This window comes from Talpa occidentalis, unplaced genomic scaffold (assembly GCF_014898055.3).
Source record: "Talpa occidentalis isolate TD23 unplaced genomic scaffold, MPIMG_talOcc4v2.1 talOcc4.5, whole genome shotgun sequence".
NCBI lineage: Eukaryota > Metazoa > Chordata > Mammalia > Eulipotyphla > Talpidae > Talpa > Talpa occidentalis.
Genome location: NW_023604861.1, coordinates 70,153,122 through 70,175,713, shown reverse-complemented (window position 1 = coordinate 70,175,713; position 22,592 = coordinate 70,153,122).

Sequence of the window (22,592 nt, the reverse complement as noted above, 5' to 3'; positions counted from 1 at the left end):
GTAATGTTGAGGTGATGAAATACCAACTACCTTTATTGAGTGTTCTGTATCGGACTTTGTTAGGCACTTTACGTAGTTTTATTTAAACCCCTAGAAGTCTTATATAATAGAAATTGGGATTTCACTTTAAAATGAAAACAACTGAGCTATTTTTAGGGTTTAAGCCATGTTACTGGGCCTCTAATCAGTTAAACTGTGTGTTGGAGTAGCCCTGTACCCTGGGGTGCTCAAGGTAGCCAAACTGGGTGGAATTAGCACTGCTTTCTACTACCTCTCCCCCATGTGGCAATACGCAGTTCACAGCATGGTATGAAAGGTACAGACCTCTGCTACACCATGCCACCCTCACAGTGGCAGGTATTGGTAAGACTGCCCCAGGGTGTTGCAGGTCCCTGCTTCAGACATGGCAGACCTTGCTGTAACCTCCCAGCTCTTGTGGCTACAACTCCACTGTAGAGGCAGGAAGGCACAAAGCAGGATCTCTATGATCTGGGCAGACGGGTAAAGGAAAGTCCTGGAGCCCTCAGTGGCTTTCATTGAGCCTTTACACAATTTGTAGTGTGGCTACCAGGTACATGGCAGGCAGGGAGCCAGGAGGGTGGCAGGCCTCCCAGCCCCCAGTGAGTCTTCACTTTTTCTGGGCTCTCTGGCATTCCCTCAGGGGCTCTTCTCTGCTGCTGCTTCTCATTCTGCTGGCGTCCCTGTGATGGCGCCATTATAAGCCCAGTCTCAGCCCAGGTGCACCCAACTATGCAGGCTCACACTCTACTCCAGGTGTCCGCCATCAGGCACATGTGTAGGACCCGCAGGGGTCTATCAATGCTTAGGGAAGGAGGCGGAAAATCCTGATAGTTTTCACTTACCCTACATTCACCTTGCTCTCTCAGTCAGTAACTGGACCTTTTCTCCCCACCTCTGTTTGTTCTCCCTCCCCCCCTACCCTGTCAGAATATTTCCTTTGTTTTTTGTTGCACCAAAGCCCACTTTGTTCTTATTTGTGGTGGCTGTTGGCCAGACCCAGAAACTGGTGAGAGATTCTGACCTGGCGACAATTTTAAACCTTTTGCCAGTAACATATGGAGATGCAATTTCTTCAGAAATAACCACCTTCTTGCAGGATGTGAATCCTGCAAGTCTTACATGGCACTCAATCCCCCCAATAAGAAGCCACTGGAAATTGTGAAATTACAGAATAAGTCTCAAAATGGATCCTGCCTCCAAGCTGCTGGCAGCAGGTAAGTCAGTCCTCGCAACTTTGTCCATTTTGCCATTGAGACTTAAAGCTTTGCCCTTAAGGCTTCCAGTCCTTACTCATTTGCTCTTTTGTGTTTGTTGCCTTTAGCATCTCCTCCATCATCCCAAACTTAGCATCCTCTTAGAAAACAATGACAAACTTACAAACTGAAGGTTATTCTCTGTTGCAAGAATCTTCAGAGATATTAGATACCAAATAGTCTCCTAAAAATTTCCTGCAGTTGTACACTACAGAAAGTGGGGTTTAAACTGATTCAGCCACTACAAGTACAATCCCATTGAGTCACGATCAGTACCTCCTACCACTGAAGCTAACTATTGCTATGTCTCTGCTTTCCAGAAAGAGGACCATTAAAATATTCTTTTTTAAGAAAGGGAAGCTGATATAAACCAAGTCTGAGGGTCAAAATCCAGGTGAAACAACTATAGTTGTCCAACGGACAGTGCCCAGTAGGGGGTAGATCACTGTGGGCTCTTCACCTTCCAGCAGAATTGCAGACCACTCAGGCACAAGAGACAGCAACAACGGGGTTTATTTAACAGGGGAAACAAGGAGTTCTCAAGGCCACAAGTGACTGATTATCTCATCCTAGATAATGTCCAGTGTCCAAAAGGCCTAAAAATAAAAAAGGCCAATCGTCCAAGATGGCACTGCCATGTAATGAGGGCGAGGAGCTCTAGATATCCTGCAGGCAGTGGGCCAGAGTCCAACTCACCGCAGCTGGAGGTACTCACAGGCCAGGCAGGGCCACTTAGATGACACCACAGCAGCCGCAGTTTGAAGGTCAGGATGGATGGCACCAGGCTTTGGACCAGGCAGCAACAGAGGCTGAAACACTTGGAGATGCTGCCGAATGATCAACAGCTCTCAAGAGGTGACCTGGTCAGAGTGCCAGCCACCCATCAACAGTGTTGGGCAGCACTGACCAGTAGTGCCAGTCACTAGCATTACAGCTCTTTGTAAGTTGTTGGCTCACACCAACCACAAACAGCTCTTTGAGGCACCAGGCCCGAGGCCTTATGCTCCTTTCTGGCAATGTCAGAGGCAGGCCAGAGGCAGGTGCAGCCAGCCCAGCCTCTGCGAAGCTCTTTGGCTTCTCAGCAAATCTTTTAAGCTTTCTTTCTTCGGAGGTCAGCTGCTGGATATCTGAGAGCATTCAGTCTGAGAAAGCAAGTGTCCAGTCCAAGCAAGAGAGTCCAGCACCTATGAGAAAGACAGAGCAAGTCCAAGTGAGTCCCATCCAAGGCAAGCCTCTGAAAGTGCAGGAGTGCAGCTGTCCAAGCAAGGCCTAAGCTGACTTCTTCCTGCTCTACCACATCCTTCCAGGTCCCCCACCTACCAGTCTGATTGGACAGATTTAATCCTATGGCTGATTAGAACATTTACCAGTCAGCTCATGCCTTGCAACTGATCGGCCCATTCCACAATCCAGGAATCAAATCCATGGACCTTTCCACTGCCTGCAGCTGGAGAGAGCCACGGTGTTATGCTAGCACTGTGGGACCCCAAAGACTATATGCCCTTGGCTCACATGCTAGGAGAAGCATTGCTGTGCCATCACTGCTGCTCTCTGCCAGCAGCCTGAGCCCTAATGGGGCCACAAGTGGTGGCAGTAAAATGCTCACCACCTGCTGCTGCTTGTACTGCCCTTAAGTGGTGCTCTGGGGCCAAGCACCAGAGGCCTGAGCAGGGTCTCCAGTTTCACAGATAGACATAGGCAACCCCAACTGTTCTAATTAGTACTTCTCTGCAGTTACTTTTGTTAATATCATTATCCAACTTGCTAATGACTTTCCTTGAAGAGGTTATTTATTTATCTGCTTGATTCCAGTTGTGAGGGATGCACTGTGTCTCTTGAAGTATAGAACTGGCTTTTTTTAATGATTTTGTAGAAACCTGAACTGGAGAAGGACCAAGCCCCCGCCCCTTTTTAATGGGAACTATCCTTTATATCAATTACACTTCAGTTTTGTCATTAATAGTGACTACTTTCCACAGTGTCTCCACCATTCAGAATATGGAAAACATGCCAACAGGACACTCACAGCTCAGTGGCAGTTCTGGCTGTGGCCTTGGACTGCACACACGTATGCACAGTGTGACAAACTCATTCTCTTAAATCCTTCTCACTAAATGCTATTCTCTATGAATCCTTTTCTCTATTCTTAATCACTTCTAATCCTCATGATCCTTTGTCCGACCTCTTCCCACAAAAATCTAGAAAGTATGCACTTAATAAACAAACAAATGCACTGACAAAGATAGATATATTCAGGGCAGCTTTACCAAAATTCAACTTCAAACTGGTATTTAACAAAATTCCAGCCCAAATGCTCATTTGTAATTCCAGTCATCTATTTTATTAAAACTAACTTGAAGCCAAACATTTTCTAAATACTTACAAAGATACAAAAATAACAAATACCTACAAGATTACAAAAGTAATAAATATTACTGTCTTTAAAACCTTAGGGTTTAGAGTCCCAATCCCAGAAAGAACAAGTAAAGGAAGCGATCTGAAAAAAAAGTATTGCTTGGACACTGACTCCCACTGGAAATCAAAGAAAAAATCTTTGTTTGGGGAACCTTCAGGGAGTCACCACAACAGCTAGGATACTGGGGAACAGGAAAGTGTTCCCCATGGACCCCATGTTCACCCCAGGAAAGTGAACCCCATGCATGGGTTCCTATAGGTCCTCTCCTCACTAGCATCTTTTTCATTGGTTTTTACAGATTTTCTGCCTTTTTTGAGTTAATTTCCAAAAGGTGGGATATGAAAGGTACCCAAATGTGACAAAATTAGTATTACACCATCACCATTAAATATTCAAAGCTTGTATTCAAAGACCTGAGCTGTGTAAGCACCTAGACCTAAGGCCTAAGGAAGGAATAGATTTCTAAACAAGACTCAAATGATAAAATGCTAATGTCCATTAAAAAGAGAAAAGTGAATTGTAAATGTAATTTATATCAACTCTAGATACTATGGGGTTCTGAGAAACCATAAACATCATGTAAACTTAGAAGCCCCTCAGTGAAGACATAGGGACAATCTACTAGTAGACTCTGGTCCATCAATAATAAATCAGTAACTCAAGTAAGTATATCTAAGTATATCTAAAGTATATCTAAAAAACTTCTAGAAAGGAGAAAAGTAACACAGAAAACACAAACATAAAAAAAATTAGTGTAATTTGGATATCTTTTCTTTTAATATTTTATTTATGTAATTCTTACATCATTTTTCATTTTTGCACAATGTATGCATTTTCATTTTGGTTATATTCCCCATATGTCCCGACCCGCGGGATTCGAGAGGCACGGAAGAGGGGCTGGGGATGAGATGAGAGGCTGACACACTTGATGAGAAGCTGCAAAAAAGGAACTTTATTTCCTCTCCACCTACCCTTAAGTACCTTATGCTGCGCCTGCGCTTTTCCTGTTCCGCATGCTTGGACTGTGTGGCTTTCTCTGATTGGCCCTAGTGTCTTGTGTGCATCTTCTACTGGCTGCCTGTTAACTATATGCATTTCAAGCTATGCAATAGCCTGCCACGGCCCCGGACATCTCCCCCTTCTTTATTTATGTGCGAACCTGGCCTGTCTTAGGTTGGGCCTTCACAGTATCATCCTTACCCGTCATCACAACCGCTGTGTCTGCACAGCGGTGCTGTCTTAGGCTGGTATGCCCGCAACGCCTTCTTACCCGTCATTGGCTCACAGGGCGCGAAGAGCTATGTTTATCCATATAGGCTCCTGCTGTCCAGAGGCCCGTTGCGTCTGCCCTAAGGCAAGGCACAGGATGCGGTGGCGACGCACATAGCTGACAAGAAGGCATTGCGCTATGACCAGGCTGCCAAACAGCACGGATGCCAAAAGGCCGAGACCACTCCAAACCTTGGCAAAAGACAGGGCTTTCGAGAGCCAAGACGTGAAGGTTCCAGGCTGCATTACTTCAGCCCTGGTGGAGTGGATCGTTTTGCCAATTGCAAGGTATCGTTAAGAAATTGCTGGCTCCAGGGGCCACGCAGGGCAGCATTAAGGCTTTGTACAACTGCTGAATGATGATGCAAAACAACCAGCGTAACACAAGAGTATTGGTAGGTAGGCATGCATGCAATATGAGAGGTCAACATAAACATGTCAATTTCTTCTTGAAGCAAGGCTATCTGCTGATTCAGGTTTAGCATCCCTACATGAATATGATTATTGAGTGCGTTTTGGGTAGTTAATGCAGCAGCGACCTCTGATGACAAGGTATTGATGGCATTTGCAGTGGCCACAGAATTTGAGATGGCCAAAGCCGCTCCCGCTGCCGCCACCGCAGCGACGGCAGCAACAGCGACCGCTGCTGCTGTAATGCCAACATCCCTTTTGTTACGGATGATGACCACTGTGGCTGGGTTGCTGACGCTGACTGGAAGTAGCAATGTGCCAGGGATCCTCATGATCACCACCAGTTGTCCTCACGACACATTCCAGCATGATTGAAGCTGACACGGAACATTGGAACAATTCAGCTCCTTTCACAGAGGGTGATGAATTAGTATCAGCATGTCTGCAGTCCAGTTCGCCTGAGGCAGCATCATCTGGAAGCAGAGGGCATTCGTAAAGTTCCAAACCCCGGTGACATTTGCAGCCAAGGAGTCAAAAGAAACAGAGGGAAGGCCGGTGGACAGGTTTGTGGCATAAATCTGGGGAAACACGCCACTATATCGATGGACAAGAAGCAGGAACGGCAGATGGTGTGTCACCACCCAGCGGATCTCCCCCGACACCATCATGGTCAGGGTCATCAAGAGCAACATCAGGATCTGCAGGTGCACAGGCTGCATCTTCATGATTCACCGGTGGGCTGGGGGGGGGGGAAAGGGGGGTGGAGAGAAACCAGACCAAACACGACGGTACCCAGATGGGATGGTCAGCCGACCTAGGGAAAAGACAAACACTGCCTGGTGTTTGGGTTAACACTGGCGCGGGCGGTTGCCAATCCCCTGAGGACGAGTCTTTCTACCTGGCGGTACGTAAGGGAGGCCAGCCATCCGGTGTCCAATGACGATCTGCCACCGAGCAGGAAGAAGAGTCCAGCATTAAAAAATTTAAGGTAAATAACAAGAAGGTTAATCTGTCCTTGGGGGATTGGTACTCCCCCTTTTGTTTTTCAAGCATGGACTTTAGGGTGGCGTGCATGTGCTCCACGATAGCCTGACCCTGGGGATTGTAAGGAATGCCAGTGCGATGTTGTATAGCATGCTGACTGCAAAAGGTAGCAAAAGCCTTGCTGGTATAACCAGGGCCATTGTCGGTCTTCAGAGCCCCAGGGCGGCCGAGGGCTGCAAAGGCAGCGAGCAAGTGAGATATAACATCCTTGGTCGCCTCGCCAGCATGGAGTGTGGCAAAAATGAACCCGGAGAAGGTGTCAACAGATACATGGATGAAAGCCAAACGGCCGAAAGCAGAAAAGTGCGTTACATCCATCTGCCACAGATCATTTGGCAAGAGCCCACAAGGGTTTGACCCTCTTTGACTCTGGGGGGCAGGAGTATAAGGAGCACACTGCTCACAGGCATGGACGATATCCCGCGCCTGTGCCCTGGTAAGACCATAACGAACGGCCAGTGAGCGGGCATTGGTATGCATGTGGTTGTGCTCTTCAAGTGCGCTCTGTAATGCAGGGCAGTGGAAATGAGTGAGAGAGTCCGCAATACGGTTACCTTCAGTGAGCGGACCAGGGATGGTCAAATGGCTACGAATGTGCCCAATGAAAAGGGGGTGAGCTCTCTCCCGTATGAGAAGCTGAATTTCGTGGAGTAGAGATTGAATGGAGCTCTGTGAGGAAATGCATACCACAGTCTCTAACAGCGGGACTGACACGGACAAATATTGACTGTCAGCATAAAGGTTCATAGGCATGTCTGAAAAATGCCGCAGTACGTGGATAATGGCCACGGCCTCTACCAGCTGCGCAAATTTATGTGGTGTCAGGATTTGGGTGCGATAAGTCCTTGAGAACACAGCTGCCATCCCTGTGGACGAACCATCCGTAAAGACTGTGCATGCCTCCGCAATAGGAGTGGTGGAAATAACCTTCGGGAAGCAGACGGGATGAGCTTGAAAGAATGGAATAAGGGGATGACGAGGGTAATGACTGTCAAAGGATCCTGAGAATGTGCAGTGAAGGATAGTCCAATCAGTGTCATGGCGGATGAGCCATTCTAATTGCCATTTGGTGTAAGGGATAACAATCTTGTCTGGCAGGGTGCCATAGATTGAGGCGCTGAGATCTAAAGCTACCATAATGAGCTGATGAATCGCGTAAAATACGGTGTCAAAACACGTTTGGGCAAAACAGGAAGATGAAACCAACGCAAAGGCCCATCTTGCCAGAACAGGCCTGTGGGAATAAGGTGACTGGCAAAAACAAGTAGGTCATAAGGCTTTGTAGGCTCAATACGCTCGAGGGTGACCGCTTGCAAAGCCTTGTCTATGGTTTGCAGAGCGGCACGGGCTGCGGGCGTAAGATCCCGCGGGGAGGTCGGATTTGAATTCCCCTTGAGTATGTCAAATAGAGGTGCAGCTCCCCCGTGGTGACACCTAAAGAAGGTCAGAGCCAAGCGAGACCACCACATAATGCTTGAAAATCATGAAGAGTGCGCAGGCCATCACACACCAGCCGGAGTTTTTGTGGTCTGTACATAGCGCCCTCAAAAAGATGTCCCAGATATTGGAAAGGTGGGAACATCTGCAGTTTTTCCGGGGATATCTCCAGGCCTGCTGCAACAAGGTAGGTTTTGAGGACGAGGACCTCATGTAACATGTGACTGGAGGGTGCAGCGAGAAGTATGTCATCCGTGTAATGGTCTATACGCACTTCCGGGAAAGACTGCCTGATGGGAAGTAAGGCATCACTGACATATAACTGGCAGATAGTAGGGCTGTTTGCCATGCCTTGAGGGAGGCATACCCATTGATATCGTTGGCTGGGAGCCTCCAAATTCCTACCTGGGAGCGTGAAAGCAAATTTGTCTGAGTCTGATGGATGCAAAGGGATAGTGAAAAAGAAGTCTTTGAGATCCAAGACAGCTAAGTGATATTTCCTGGGGCTACCAGAGGAGTCCGGGACCCCCGGTTGGACTGGGCCCATCAATTCCATGGCCTTGTTCACTGCTCTAAGATCTTGTAATAGGCGCCATTTCCCTGATTTTTTTTTTTTTTGATGACAAAAATAGGGGTGTTCCAAGGGGAAGTAGAGGGGATTAAATGCCCTGCTGCTAATTGTTCATGTACCAGTGAATGAGCCGCCTCCAATTTCTCATCTGTAAGTGACCACTGAGGGACCCAGACTGGTCGGTCCATTTTCCCTCTAATGGATAAAGGGGTCCGTATAGGCGGCGTTTCAGTGGCCACTAAGAAAAAGGTGTCTGAGCCTCGACGGTCCCCGTTCGCCCTAACAGAGGTCGAAAGAGGTAGGGCCCTATTCTGACTTCCCCAAACCTTTCCCTGGGGCGTATCCACTATTAATCATCATCTGGGTAACCTAAGGCCCCGCCACCAATAGCACCCCCATAGCACTGAGGACATCCCTTCCCCACAAGTTCATGGGGATATTTGGGAGAACATAAGGTTGAAACTGTCCAGGGTGGCCCTCTTCATGTGTCCAGGACAGAACTGCCGAGCTGCGTTGAGGATTTTTTGTGGACCCCAGGCCCTGAAGGGTGGTGTGGACCTCCTGAAGAGGCCATGGTGATGGCCAATGCTTAGATGCTATGATCGAGGTATCTGCACCCGTTATCCATGAGGCCGATGAAGTCTTGTCCCTGAATTTTTAGTGCCATGGATGGTCGATCCTCTAGGGACAACGCCAGATTAATGACACTGTCTCCCGAAGACCCAAAGCCAGAGGAGCCCCTAACCTGTCGGAGGCACTTCCCTGATGAAGACAACAATGGTAGGGGGATGATTTGTGCGATACGGTCCCCCTCTTGGATGGCAACCACGCCACGGAGGGCTTGGGCCATGACTCTGATTTCACCTGTGTAATCCTGATCAATTAGGCCTGGAATAATTGAGAGGCCTTTCAAGGCACTAGAGGAGTGACCAATTATCAAACCAAGGGTGTTCTCTGGTAAGGGACCATACACGCCTGTTGGGAGTAGCTGTACTCCCATGGTAGGTGTCAGTACTGAGTACATGGTTACAGAGAGGTCATACCCTCCGCTGCCTTTTGTGGCGCCAGGCAGGTCAGAGAATAATCTGGCTGGGAGCTCTGTATGTCTGCCATGGTCTGTATTGCCCCGTACAGCTGGGGAGTCTGGGGCTTCGGCCCCCCGTGGTTGTTTCCCTGTTGAAGGGGGCGGCCTTCACTGTCAAACTTAGAGCGACATTCATTTGCCTAATGGGAACCCTTCCTGCATTTTGGGCAAGGACCGGGCGGTAGCTTCCGTGATCCCTGGACACTGGGTGGAGGGATCGTAGCCTGCCCCAGGGCAGGGCATTGTGCCTTAAAATGACCTGCCTTCCCACAGGCGAAGCAGGCACGATTTTTGTTATTTTTGGTCTGGGGGAAGGCGGAGCCTCAGGGCTGGCACAATCACACTGCCCGTGATTGACGCTCCGCTGATGTCCTTGCACAATCATATATAATCCTCAATGTTGGCTCTACTTTTCCAGGGTCTAATTGCATCTTGGCACCATTTATTTGCATTTTCAAATGCTAGCTGTTTAACTAAGGGAATGGATGCCTCTGTGTTACCTAAAATACGGCCTGCTGCCATCATTAGCCGAGCCACGAAGTCTGCAAATGGCTCTGTTATAGGGCAGCCCCGATATTGAACGGGTTGCCTGGCTGTGGGAGCTCGGAGGCTCCCTGGACTATATGCGTCAAGTTTACATCTGCTCCTCCCCAATCCCCTATGGCTCCCCAAGCCACCTTTGCCGCTACCGCGACCTGAGTGAAAACAGCGGGGTCATAATCTTTCTGGTGGTCATTCCCTGTATGTTGCCCCTCCCCGGCTAGCATGTCTTTGTTGCGGACGGGAAAACCCACCGCTGCATTCTGACGAGCGGTGCACTCGCAGTTCTCAAAAAAAAAAAGTCCCTTCCAAATAAGATAGTCTCCAGGGGGCATGACTGCTTGGCATAAGTTTTTCCAATCATCAGGTGTCGGGTTCTTATCAGTGAAAGAGTCTAGCAGGGACTGGGTGAAAGGACTCTGCAAGCCATATTGAGAGACACTTTCCTTTAAGGTTTTTGTGTCCTTAAAATCGGTGGGCTGAGGCACTCGTGTGCGAATGCCTTGGACATCTACCTCATGTACGGGGTAATAATGAGAAGGGGGTGTGAATAAGTCTTTAATGGCTTTCAAAAGCTCCGGGATGCCGACGGCATCCCGCCCCTCATGCTCCATCTCTCCAAAGGGCCACTCCTCATAGGGTGCGCTAGGTGTGGCAAATGGCAGCTGATGTGGAGGGGGAACATAAGATGGCGGCGGCTGCCCAGGCTCTAATTTGGGCGGTGGCCGCGTCTCTTCCGCGTCTGATTTCTTCTCCGAACTGGATTCAGAGGAGGAGTCATCAGATGAGATCGCCTTTCGGGGCCTCCGGGGCCCTTTTTCTGTCAGCCCTGTCACCTCAGGAGCCTGTCTTGGCTGTGCTCCACAGGTGTCATTCTCTGACTCCTGGGCAGAACAAAGGGCAGCAGTAGCCTTGGCGCAAGCCTCCCTGCCGCCTGTCTGCAAGGCATCTCTAATTAGTCGCCATAGACTTTCAACCTTCGGGGGGACCGCATCCTTTCCGTACAAATCTCTATGTAACTGTAGGTCGCCCCCCACCTTCACCCAACCATCCAACATCACACAATCCTGTTTCAGGAACCAGAGGCTGGTTTGACTCAATGTTTCAACTAAGAGCCATACAGCTCGCACTTTAACTGGGGTGCCATAATTTTCGAGCAAGACCTGTAAAGCACGCACCAGTTGCCCCTTGGACACACTAGTGCCCATGATTCACAGTCTCCCCTTACTTACCTTCAAAACACAGCCGGCCTACCTGGAGACTGCTCCCTCAGGATTCCCTCGTGTCTGTGCCCCACGTTGGGTGCCACCTGTCCCAATCCACGGGATTCGAGAGGCACAGAAGAGGGGCTGGGGATGAGATGAGAGGCTGACACACTTGATGAGAAGCTGCAAAAAAGGAACTTTATTTCCTCTCCACCTACCCTTAAGTACCTTATGCTGCGCCTGCGCTTTGCCTGTTCCGCATGCTTGGACTGTGTGGCTTTCTCTGATTGGCCCTCGTGTCTCGTGTGCATCTTTTACTGGCTGCCTGTTAACTATATGCATTTCAAGCTATGCAATAGCCTGCCACGGCCCTGGACACCCATACAATTGCACCCTCCTTATTTTTACCCTAGTCCTTCCTCTCCTTCCCTCCCCAACCCAGTGTGTCCTGGTTTATAGTTGCTTGTTGATTTTGATTTTCACTTTGTATTAATTAGTCTTTTTCCTGGTCCCTTATTCAGGTTTTCTAAATTCCTGCTATAAGTGAGACCATCTGGTATTTTTCTTTTTCTTTCTGACTTATTTAGCTGAGCATGATCCCTTCTAGCTCCATCCATGTTGCTGCAAACTGCATGTGTTTATCTTTTTGATAGCTGAGTAATAGTCTATTGCGTATATGTGCCACATCTTCTTGATCCGGTCGTCTATTTTTGGGCATTTGGGTTCTTTCCATAGCTTAGCTACTGTAAATAGTGCTGCTATAAACATAGGGATGCAGGTGCCCTTTGGAATTAATGTTTCTGTGTCCTTTGGGTAAATTCCTAGGAGTGGAATTGCTGGATCATATGGAAGCTCTATCTTTAGTAGGTCAAGAAATCTCCACACAGCACTCCATAGTGGCTGGTGGTTTATTGAGTTGCTGCATGTCTAATCCTGCACATGGGAGACATTTTCAAAGATATCTTCACATTTAGTTTTTAACACTCTCATGCACAAGTATTAACAATGCAGAAACAGAGCCCACAGCTAGTTAAGTGGTAGAACCAATAATCACACACAGTTTACCTCATTCCATAACTCAAACGGTTCCCAACAACCTACTCTCCATCCACAGCCAACCTTCAGCCGGGAATAATAGTTCTTCTAAGTCTTCCAAATCATCCATATATTTCTAATTTTGATTAAGTAATCTTTCGGGAAATGGTTAAATCACCACTATCTTAACAAATCCAATGTACAACAGGAATTTCTTTGTTCTGTTCAAATACAGCTCTATCAAAAGTTTCTAATGAAACTATGATCACAAATGCTCCCAATAATGCCTGTAGAAATATCCTGCAGTGGATATATGGAGGCCAGTAGGACTCCAAGCCCCCCGCAAGTCTTAAGTCTGACCTACTCTGGCGTTCTTTCTCCTGTTCTCTCTCTCCTCCCTCTCTTCTGCTTCTGCTTCTCTTGGTGACTATCTCAATACTCCTCCCATGGCCCGGAGGAGGAAACAATACAGCTTACAACAAGGTAACAGATGCAGGTGCCCCATCAGGCAGGGCTATCTTAATGGTGGGAAGGTAGAAAAGCCTGAAAACCATTTACCCTAAAATGGGCATAGGCATAATACAGCTCACTGGATTCTTAAAGCTTCATGTAATTTGTTATAACTGGAGTGTACAATGCAGGGGAACAAACAGTCTAGTATGAACTGAAGCTGGAGGAAAAAGAATAGGGAATCCCTGTCAAAGTGCATATCTCAGCCCCAAAACCATACCTAATGAATCAAAATCTCAAGGTGGGTGCTGTGGATCTGTTTGCTACAAGTTCTCAGGGTGCTTCTTAAAAGCTCACTGAAGCTGGGTCTCCCCTGGTGGCGCAGCGGTTGAGCGCTGGGTTGCAAAGCTGCCCGCAGCATCTGCAGCGCTGGTTTGATCCCTGGCTGCCAGGCGAGGGTCCCACAAGGTGTGACAGACCTCTCTGCCACGCCCACTGTTCCCCTCAACAGTGTATTTCTTCATCAGTCTGCCTGTTCTGTTCCCCGCTCTGGCTCTGGTGAATTCTCTCACCCTCCCGTGCTTCTGACTGTACCCAGTGCTTGTATAAATAAATAAACCTTTAAAAAAAAAAAAAGGCTCACTGAAGCTGAGAATCCTCACAGCAAATGATGGAAAACCTCTCCAGGCCATCTCCTTCTCCTCCCTCCTTTCTTGATCACTATTCTTATCACTGATTAGGACTGAATGGGCTAAATGGGCTGAGGACCATGGCCCAAGTCCAGGGTACATGGACAAAAGGGAAGAACATGGAAACTACCATCTAAAACGGGTAGAGATATGGCCCTTCACTGTCATACCTGCCTCTTGGGTGAGTATATGCTCATTACTTTTTTCATTTTTGTGATTGCTTTTCTTGCCCAAGAAATTATTTTGGAGTATTGGACTTTGGTATTCCTAAATTCTTTGTAAAATCTGTTTACTTGTGGTTTTTGGTTAATATATGGTTAATAGGGCCTCCCTAGTGGCGCAGCGGGTTGAGCGCAGTGCTGTGAAGCTGTCCGCAGCCTCTGCAGCACGGGTTCAATTCCCGGCTGGCCAGGGAGAGTCCCACATGGCGCCGCAGACCTCTCCTGCCTCGTCCGCTGCTCCCCTCAGCAGTGCTTTCAGTCTGTTTGCCTGTTCTGCTTCCCGCTCTGCCTCTCGTGAATCCTCTCACCTTACTCTGACCTGTACCCTAGCTCTTGTGTAAAAAATAAATCTTTAAAAAAAAAAGATGAAAATGTATATATGGTTAATATACACCTATATACACACTTGGTTATGTTTGTTATCATGTAATTAAATAGAACAAATCTTTTGTAAATGCAAAGATTACACTTTTGTGATATTACATGCAATGCTGCAAGTGCAAGAAATTTAGGAAGTAAGATTTCAATTCAGCAGAAGTAGCTTAATAATGTTTCATCAAGAAAAAAGCAGGGAAAGATGATACTTCAATGGCAGGCCTTCAGCTGATGTACTCATTTAATAAAGCCATGCTTCTATCCAGGGCAACTGTGTGCCTCTGTTCACATGATTCTTCTTGCAGGTCTGACCTGGATTCTTCTTGCAGGTCTGAGCTATGAGTTGGCTTAATCTCAGCTGGCAACTGTGAGCTGTTCATACAATTCCCCACAGTGGTCTCTGGGATTATGCTAAACAGAGCAATTTCTTTGCCCTTATGGATCAAAAGACTTGGATGGCAACCAATTAGAGTACCAAATTCTATTACATGACCAAGAAAACAAAAAAGCTATGATTACTGTTTTGTGCTCAACCTCTGTTAATCTTCCTAGTCTTTTTCTCAAATCCTGTTGTACTGGAAAGGCAACCAGCCTTGGGGAATAATTTGCCTTTATTGAATTCATGTGCTATTTATATTGCTCCTTCCACTTGTTTTTTAAAAAGTCCAGCCAAGGGAGATGGGGCGTTAGAAGCATAACCAAAACATTTTCCTTCTGAAAAGTCCTCCCACTCTTTTTTTTTTTGGTGGGTGCTACTTTGTTAAATTCCAAGCAGTCCAAAAGAGGATCATCTCCAGGCCCTCTTCAAACTTCACCTGCCCAGATTACCACGTTGAATGACCCTTCCTCATTCCTCCTGTGAATCTTTTGCATTCAACTCTCCTGATCAGTATTGATATTTAGAATCAACTGTGGCTTGGGCTAAGGTTGCCGCAAGACTTTTGAGCTGTACCTAATTCCAATCTTTGGTGACCTCTGGAAACAAGGCAGAAAACCACTGCAGAAATAATAAGAACAAATTAATTCCTCAGGGTAAAAAGTCAAGGCCAGCTCTTCCTCCTTCACTGAGCAACACAAAATGAAATTAGAGCAAATTTTTAATTCTATGTGAAATTAACTTTCACAACAAAAAGATGTTATTTCAAAGGTCTTGAATGGCATTTAGCTCCTTGACTATCCTCTGGAAGTGAATAAGCCTCGTTGCCTGCCTGATTAAATTAATTTCTGTCACTGAGGCATAGTGTAGTATGACCTATTAGATTTTTTTTTTGTGTGTGCCAGATATTGATGTTGAGTAGTAGGATGTTGGAGTGAGGACTAATTACTCCCAGGCTCACAGGACAAATTCTGCACTGTAATCCAGAAAATAACTCACCTCAGGTAAGGAGGTTTCATATAAATCCTCAGAGCTCATTAGGGACCTTCTAAGCTCCTGAAACTCTCCAAATGCCATCTATATATTCTAGATAGTTGAAATAACCATTTCTTCAAGCATTAAAAAATTCCTAATTTTAATTATTGGTGACAGTTTTTCAAAAAGGATAGAAATTCTTTTCTCAAAAGAAAAAGAAATGTAATTAAACTGGGTAAGGAATAATTTTTAAAAATTGAGCATATACTGTGTCAGGAACTGTGTCGCCATGCTTGTACATGCAGTAAGTATATTGTTGCTGTCTATAAATGTTTGAAGTACTGTCTACACATACAGCACCTGGTGAGCTTTAGAAGTGCCAGTGCCAAGGGCTCTACCACAGAAGAATTAAACCAGAATGTCTGGCAGTGGACCCTGAGCATCACCATGTAAGAACTAGCCAGTATATTCTGATGTTGGTGGTGAGAAGCACGGTGTTTGAGCCCAAAAAAAAGACTGTGGATGGAATGGTGGGAAATGAGAACCAGCAGGAACTAGGCGTAGCTGGATGGGCGTGATAAGGATTTGGGGGTTTTTATGTGAATGACTTGAGAAGCAATTGGAGAGTTTTAATTAGAGAAGTGGCATGAATTGTTTACAGATAGATCAGATAGGACTGTCTCAGAACCTAATCATTTATAACTCTCTCTAGAGAAAAGTACTTATTGTGGGCTCTAAATAACTTCCTTGTGATTAAACTTTAGAAATTAGACCACAGGATAGGCAGGTTCCTAACAAAACTAGCATGTAAAAACAAAAAGGAAACTAGCCCAGGAATCAGGAGTCTCAACTCCTTTTGGCAGCTAATTAGCTGTCTTGCTATTTTAAGAGGAGAAAAATCACCTGTCTTTTCAGCCACATAGACTCTTGTGTTAAATTAAAAATTCTAGAATTGCATCCTATTAGTTGCAATAGTTAGCAAAAAATATAAAGGGGAGATTTGGCATCTCTGTCAGTAAGACATTCAAAATATTGTTGCTGGCTGGGATATGTTTATACCAGTCCTAACTGAAAATGGCCTATGACAGGGTTTCCAGCCTGTTTGCAGTGAAACTCTTGTCTTGCTCACTCTCTGAGACCTTACGAGGACTCCTGGGAAATAAGCTCTCACCTCAATCACCAGTACCTGTATTATGGCACTTGTTACTCCCTCTCTGCTTATACCATGAAGATTATGTAAATCAAAGGAGAAGCTGGAGCATCCAGCCTCTCCCCAGAGCAAACATGTAGAGTTTATTGGCAGTTTGCAGGCCCACACCTTAGATGTGTGCTGAAACTGTGGTCCTAAGCATCACTGCAAAGCTGCATTCTGTCTCTGCTCAATACAGATGACTGTATTCTCTATTCTGCAGAGTGTGAGTGCCTGTTTGACCACATATCCCAGCTCACATGGGCTCTGCTCATGTCAGACCTGATCTAGAGGTCAGGTCTTTGACAAGAGCATCCCAAGATTACCTCTGATTATGTTCCAGCCAGGTGTCTTGCCATTTACAGCACATCAAACTGGTGCCCAACCCTTTCAGAGCCTCCCTGGTCTCTTCCTCAGGCACAGACTTCCAGCTCCCTGGTGTCCCGCCACCATCTAGCCCAGTTCCCTACCAATGTGACAGAAGTCCAGAGGTCAGATAATTTCTCCACTGATTTCCTGATTTTTCATACTACCTGTCAGTTTTCTAACTGAGCAAAGGCCTCCTACTGAGCTTACTTACTCTTGACTAAGCCTTCTCAATGCTAAAAAATCAACATTTCAGTCCTGCCCTAAAAATCAAGCCCTGTTTGCCATATTCGTCATAAATACAAACCTGTGTGACAGCTAGCACAAGTAGCTCAACTAACTTATGAGGCTGAACTAACCACCTGGTTGGAGAGGGAAGTCTGTGCCATGAGGAGTCCCAGCTTGAGAGCAGGTATTACTCCACTAATGAGAAAGGCCATCTAGCTAGCCACTCTCCTGCCTTCAAAAGACTTTCTTTTCTTCTGCAGTTGAATTAATGTAGTAAGGAATGTGGGTAGGCTTAAATGACACCAGCAAAAATTTCATCTATCATAGAGAAGGCCTATGAAGTCCGTAACAGAGTCAAGGCAGTCAGAGACATCGCAGCAGCAGCCCCATAAAAGTTGTAAAGTTGTTCCAGGCTTGCAGTGTCTACTTCTGCAGACATCCAGCGTAGAACTTTCAGTTACCCTCCCCATACTGTACTACCGCAGAATGTACAGTTGTTGAATGCCCATAAAGTGGCATCTTTGTCTTCTTTTGGCAACCACCCCCCTCAAAAAAAATTCAAAATCTAACAGCTATAAACCAAAATTGGCTTATGTTTTCAGTACTCTCTACAATATCTCCCTGAACTCTAAAGCGACCCATGTTATGTAGCCAGAGTTGTCTTCCATTAACACAGAAAAGGATTAAAGAAACCTTTCCGAGTAACAGACTCAGTTCCCTCTCAGCTAGGGCCTGCCAAGATCAGTAACCCTGGCAGGTACCCAATTTGGGTCTATCAAACCTATTCTTCCTTGAAGCCCAAACTTATAAATAACAACACTCTCCTTTGGAGGTTATGGCATTATTTAATTTATATTCTCAAAACCTGCTGCACTCATGCCCCACACTCTACTTGTAATGAATGTGATGGTTAGCAGAGATAAAGAATGAATAAGGTACCAAGCTCAACCAACAAGCTTGACTAAGAAGAAATCTTAGCTTCAAGTTCTGCTTCCTATAAAATAAAACTGCTTTCCATTTTTCCATTCAACAAGCATTTAATACCAAAGAGGTACCACACTCTATTCATGGGAATACAGCAGTGAACAAGTCATCCCTGCCCTCCATGCAGTGGAGGAGTTGTTGTTAAGCCAATCATGTCAACTATCTCCATTGTAATTACAGATGGTTAACTGCTCTGAGCAAATGATGGGGAGACCTCATCTAAACCAAAGGTTTGAAGAATGAATAGGAGTTATAGGAACAGTAAGGTGAAAATCTTGGGAGCAGGGTTTGATCAACTTTACAATCAGATAAGGCTGTCTGCTGGCTGGCTGACAGTCTTATCACCTGGAATACACATACCAGAAAGATCTCTCTGCAACAAAAATATAGAACCTTTGGGATACTCTGGAAAAGGTGACTCTATGCTTTTTAATTTAATCAGAGATACCTCAAATACTGGGACATTCCCTTAGGTATATAATGCTCCAAATATTGCTCAAAAACAATACCTGGATTTTAGGATTCTTCTGTTATGTATGGTGTCCTATCTCTGAGTTGTTTTCCTCTACAACCATTTTGTGTGGTCTACAAGCATACCAGCTATATTTCCAAACTTAAGTAATTAATAAAACTGTAGAATGTCTATCCTATGATTTTTCTGGGGCTGAAAGCAATGAATAGAATGTTACAAATCTCCTAAAAAGTTCATTGTAATAGGTCTAACAAGAAACATTCCTCAATTCCAGTAGTTACTAGGACTTGGACTTCTATAGGTGCTTCAATCGGTCCATTTTTCTTATATTCCTCCTAACTCACAAAAATGATACCATATCAACTAATTTCCCAGTCACTGCTAGAACTGTTAGCTCTATTGGCAAGAACCAGACACTACACTTAACAGACCATGAGAACTATAGGGGTACACGATGGTACTGATTTTTGTAGTCCTTCTCCTGAGGTTCCTTTTCCAACTGGGAGGTGTTTATGGCCTCTAATATAATTCTGCTTATAAGTCCTTTGACTATACTAAATACTCTAAGAAAGGCCTGCAAACCTTGAGGCTGTCTCTATTAAACAACTGAGATACCCTATTTGCTCAAAAATAAAAACTCTAGAAAGAGAAACAAGGAGCTGGAATTTATAACCCTGGAATACTTTTACCATCTGCAAAAAAAACCCCAAAAATTCACCACTGTAAAATGATAATATGGTGAAATATTAATTCTCAGGCCTATTTGGGATCCAGATAAACGACGGTGAGACAAAAGCCAGTGGACTCTTGATCTCCATTTTGTGATTCCCTCCCACCTTTTGGCTCCATGTGTAGTCTACTTCCAAATCCCAATTGCAATTCTTTCCTACACTTTATGTACAAAATAGCCCATGTGAGCCAGAAGTCTATTGGACAGAGGATAGTTTTGCTATGTAATACTAGAAGCTTTTGTTTTTCTACATTTGTGGGAATTCTAGAAGATTAATTAGGATTTTCTAATTAAATCATCAAAAGCTGACCTGAAAAATGATCGATAAGGTAAGAAATCAGTAAGGTATGAGGCATTACATGTTTGGCCATTGTATGCTTCTTGCTGTCATGTGCCTACTATGTTCAGTTCTAACCAATTTATTTTGTGTTCAAGGTAAACTTATCTTGAACATTAATGTAGTTTATCCTAATCATTGGTTGTGAAATTAAATGATCATTGGATTGCGTCATTTTCATATTCACCTTAGGATTTTAGTAGGTTTAAAATTATTATTAAAAAATAGAAATGAGTGGCTTAAGGAAAACTGCTTTTAAAATATCCTCTCTTAAAATTACATATCCACACTAGCTTGCCATGAGATAATTTAGTCTTACATTTTACTTATAGTATCTTTCTTGGTAAAGTGGGGAAATTATTCATTACTATGACTTCAGATTGATTTATCATGTCACATATTTAAAAAGAATTACTTAATTGCAAATTTCATATGTAGGGGGAGAAGGGAAAAAGTAACATTCAGAAATAAATTATGTTGCATATAATTATTACTGGGTTTTTGATGTCGCAGATACTGCATCAGGAACTGATTGGATAAGAGTCAGCCACCATCAGTTCCTAATGCATTGCCTTCAGCATCTAAACAAGCATCCGAGAACGCCTCAAGTGGGACTCTTTGTAATGTGTTTATAGTTATACAATAAAATAGACACATTTAATTAAACTTTGAAAAAAATATTTTTGAGAGGTGGTCCCAAGATACTAAAACACCTATCATTAGTCTACCAATCTGGAAAATTTATCACGGAAACCAGAGAAGCTAATCTAGTTGCACTTTTATGCCTACAATACACGTGTGCCTTACTTGTCCTTGTTCGGTTTTGTTATTAGCATAATGTTGGCTTCATGGAACGTGTTTGGTATTATCCCTGCCTTCTCAATTTTTTGAAAGAGCTTATGAAGGATAGGTACTGGTTTGTTTCTGAATGTTTGGTAGAATTCATTTGTAAATCCATCTGGTTCTGGGCTTTTGTTTTTTGAGGAGGGTTTTGATTACCACATCAATTTTACTGCTTGCAATTGGTCTGTTTAGGTGTTTTATTTCTTCTTTATCTAGCTTTGGGTGATTGTAAAGTTGTAGGAATTTGTCCATCTCTTCTAGATTGTTGAATGTGTTTGCATATAATTGTTCATAGTAATTTCTGATTATTCTTTTGATTTCTGCTGTGTCTGTTGTGATTTCTTCTCTTTCATTTGTGATCCTATTTATTTGTGCTTTCTTCCATTTTTCCTTTGTGAGCCTGGCTAGGGGTCTGTCTATTTATTTTTTCAAAGAACCAACTTTTGGTTTTGTTGATCTTTCGGATTTTTTTTTTTTTTTAGTTTCTATTTCATTTATTTCTGCTTTGATTTTTATTATTTCCTTCTAATGGTTTGGGTGTTAGAGTTTTTTGTTGTTCTTTTTCTAGTTCTTTGAGATGCGAAATTAGGTTGTTTCTTTGAGTTCTTTCTTGTTTCTTGATGTGAGCTGCATTGCTATATACTTTCCCCTTATTACTGCTTTTGCTGCATTCCCATAGACTTAGGAAATTGCTGTCCTCCTTGTCATTCAATTCAAAGTATTTTTTAATTTCTTCTTTGAGCTCCTCATCAATCCAGTGGTCTTCCAGTAGAGTGGGTTTCAATCTCCATGAGGTGAGAGCATTCCTTGCCTTCTTTTTATGATTTATTTCTAGTTTGATGCCTTCAAGGTGAGAAGATGGTTGGTATGATTTCAGTCTTGGTGTATCTGTTGATGTTAGTCCTGTGTCCCAGTATGTGATCAATCCTGGAGAATGATCCGTGTGCGCTTGACAAAAATGTGTACTCAGATTTTTTTGGGTTTAGTGTTCTATAGATGTCTGTTAAGTCCATGAGGTCTAGATCCTTATTTAGAGCTTTAATGTCCTTACTTATATTTTGTCTCGTTGAGCTATCCATTGTTGATAGTGGTGTGCTGAAGTCTCCTACTACATGTGTTTTCTTTGATGCCTTTTTTCAGAGACGATATAGTTGTCTGATATATTTTGGTGCTCCTTCGTTTGGTGAATATATGTTAATGAGTGTGATTTCTTCTTGAAGTATTGTCCCCTTGATCATAATGTAGTGACCGTCTGGGTCTCCTGTTACCTTTTTGAGTTTGAAATCTATTTAATCTGATATAAGTATAGATGTTCCTCCCTTCACTTTTGGTCCATTTGCTTGTAGGACTGTTTTCCATCCTTTTACTTTCAATCTGTAGTTAAACAAGTTTCCTGGAGACAGCAAAAGGTTGGGTTTTGTTTCTTAATCCAGCCTGCGACTCTGTGTCTTTTTATTGAAGAGTTTAGTCTGTTTAGAGTTAATATTGATATGTTAGCATCTGTATTTGCCATTGTTTGTCTTTTCTCTGGTTTTATTTATTTAATTTTTAAATTTTTTTGTCTTGTTTCATTTTTATTTGTCCCTTTGTTGGTTCTGGCTTTAGGACTCCTTGTAGTATTTTTTTGGAGTGGGGGTCTAGTCATGATGAAATTCTGGTGCTTCTGTCTGTTTGGAAAAGGTCCTTACTCTTTCTTTATAGAGGATGGAAAGCTTTGCGGGATTGGGTATTTTCGGTTGGCATTTGTTGTCTTGGAGTCTGTTGACTATGTCCCTCCATTCTCTCCTTGCCCATAGTGTTTCCTCAGAGAAGTCTGATGTCAACCTGGTTTTCTTTTGTATGTTCTCTGTTTCTTCCCTCTTGTCAGTTTCATTATTTTTTCCTTGTCTTGGATTCTTGGGAGCTTTACTATTATATATCTTGCTGTATTTTTCCTTTCACCCTGAAAGTTTGGTGTTCTTCTTGCTTCTTGTATGTCTGCTTTCAGTTTCTTCATGTTTGGGAAGTTCTCTTCAATTATTTCCTTGAACATTTTCTCTGTTCCTATGTCTCTGTCCTCTCCCCTGTGATT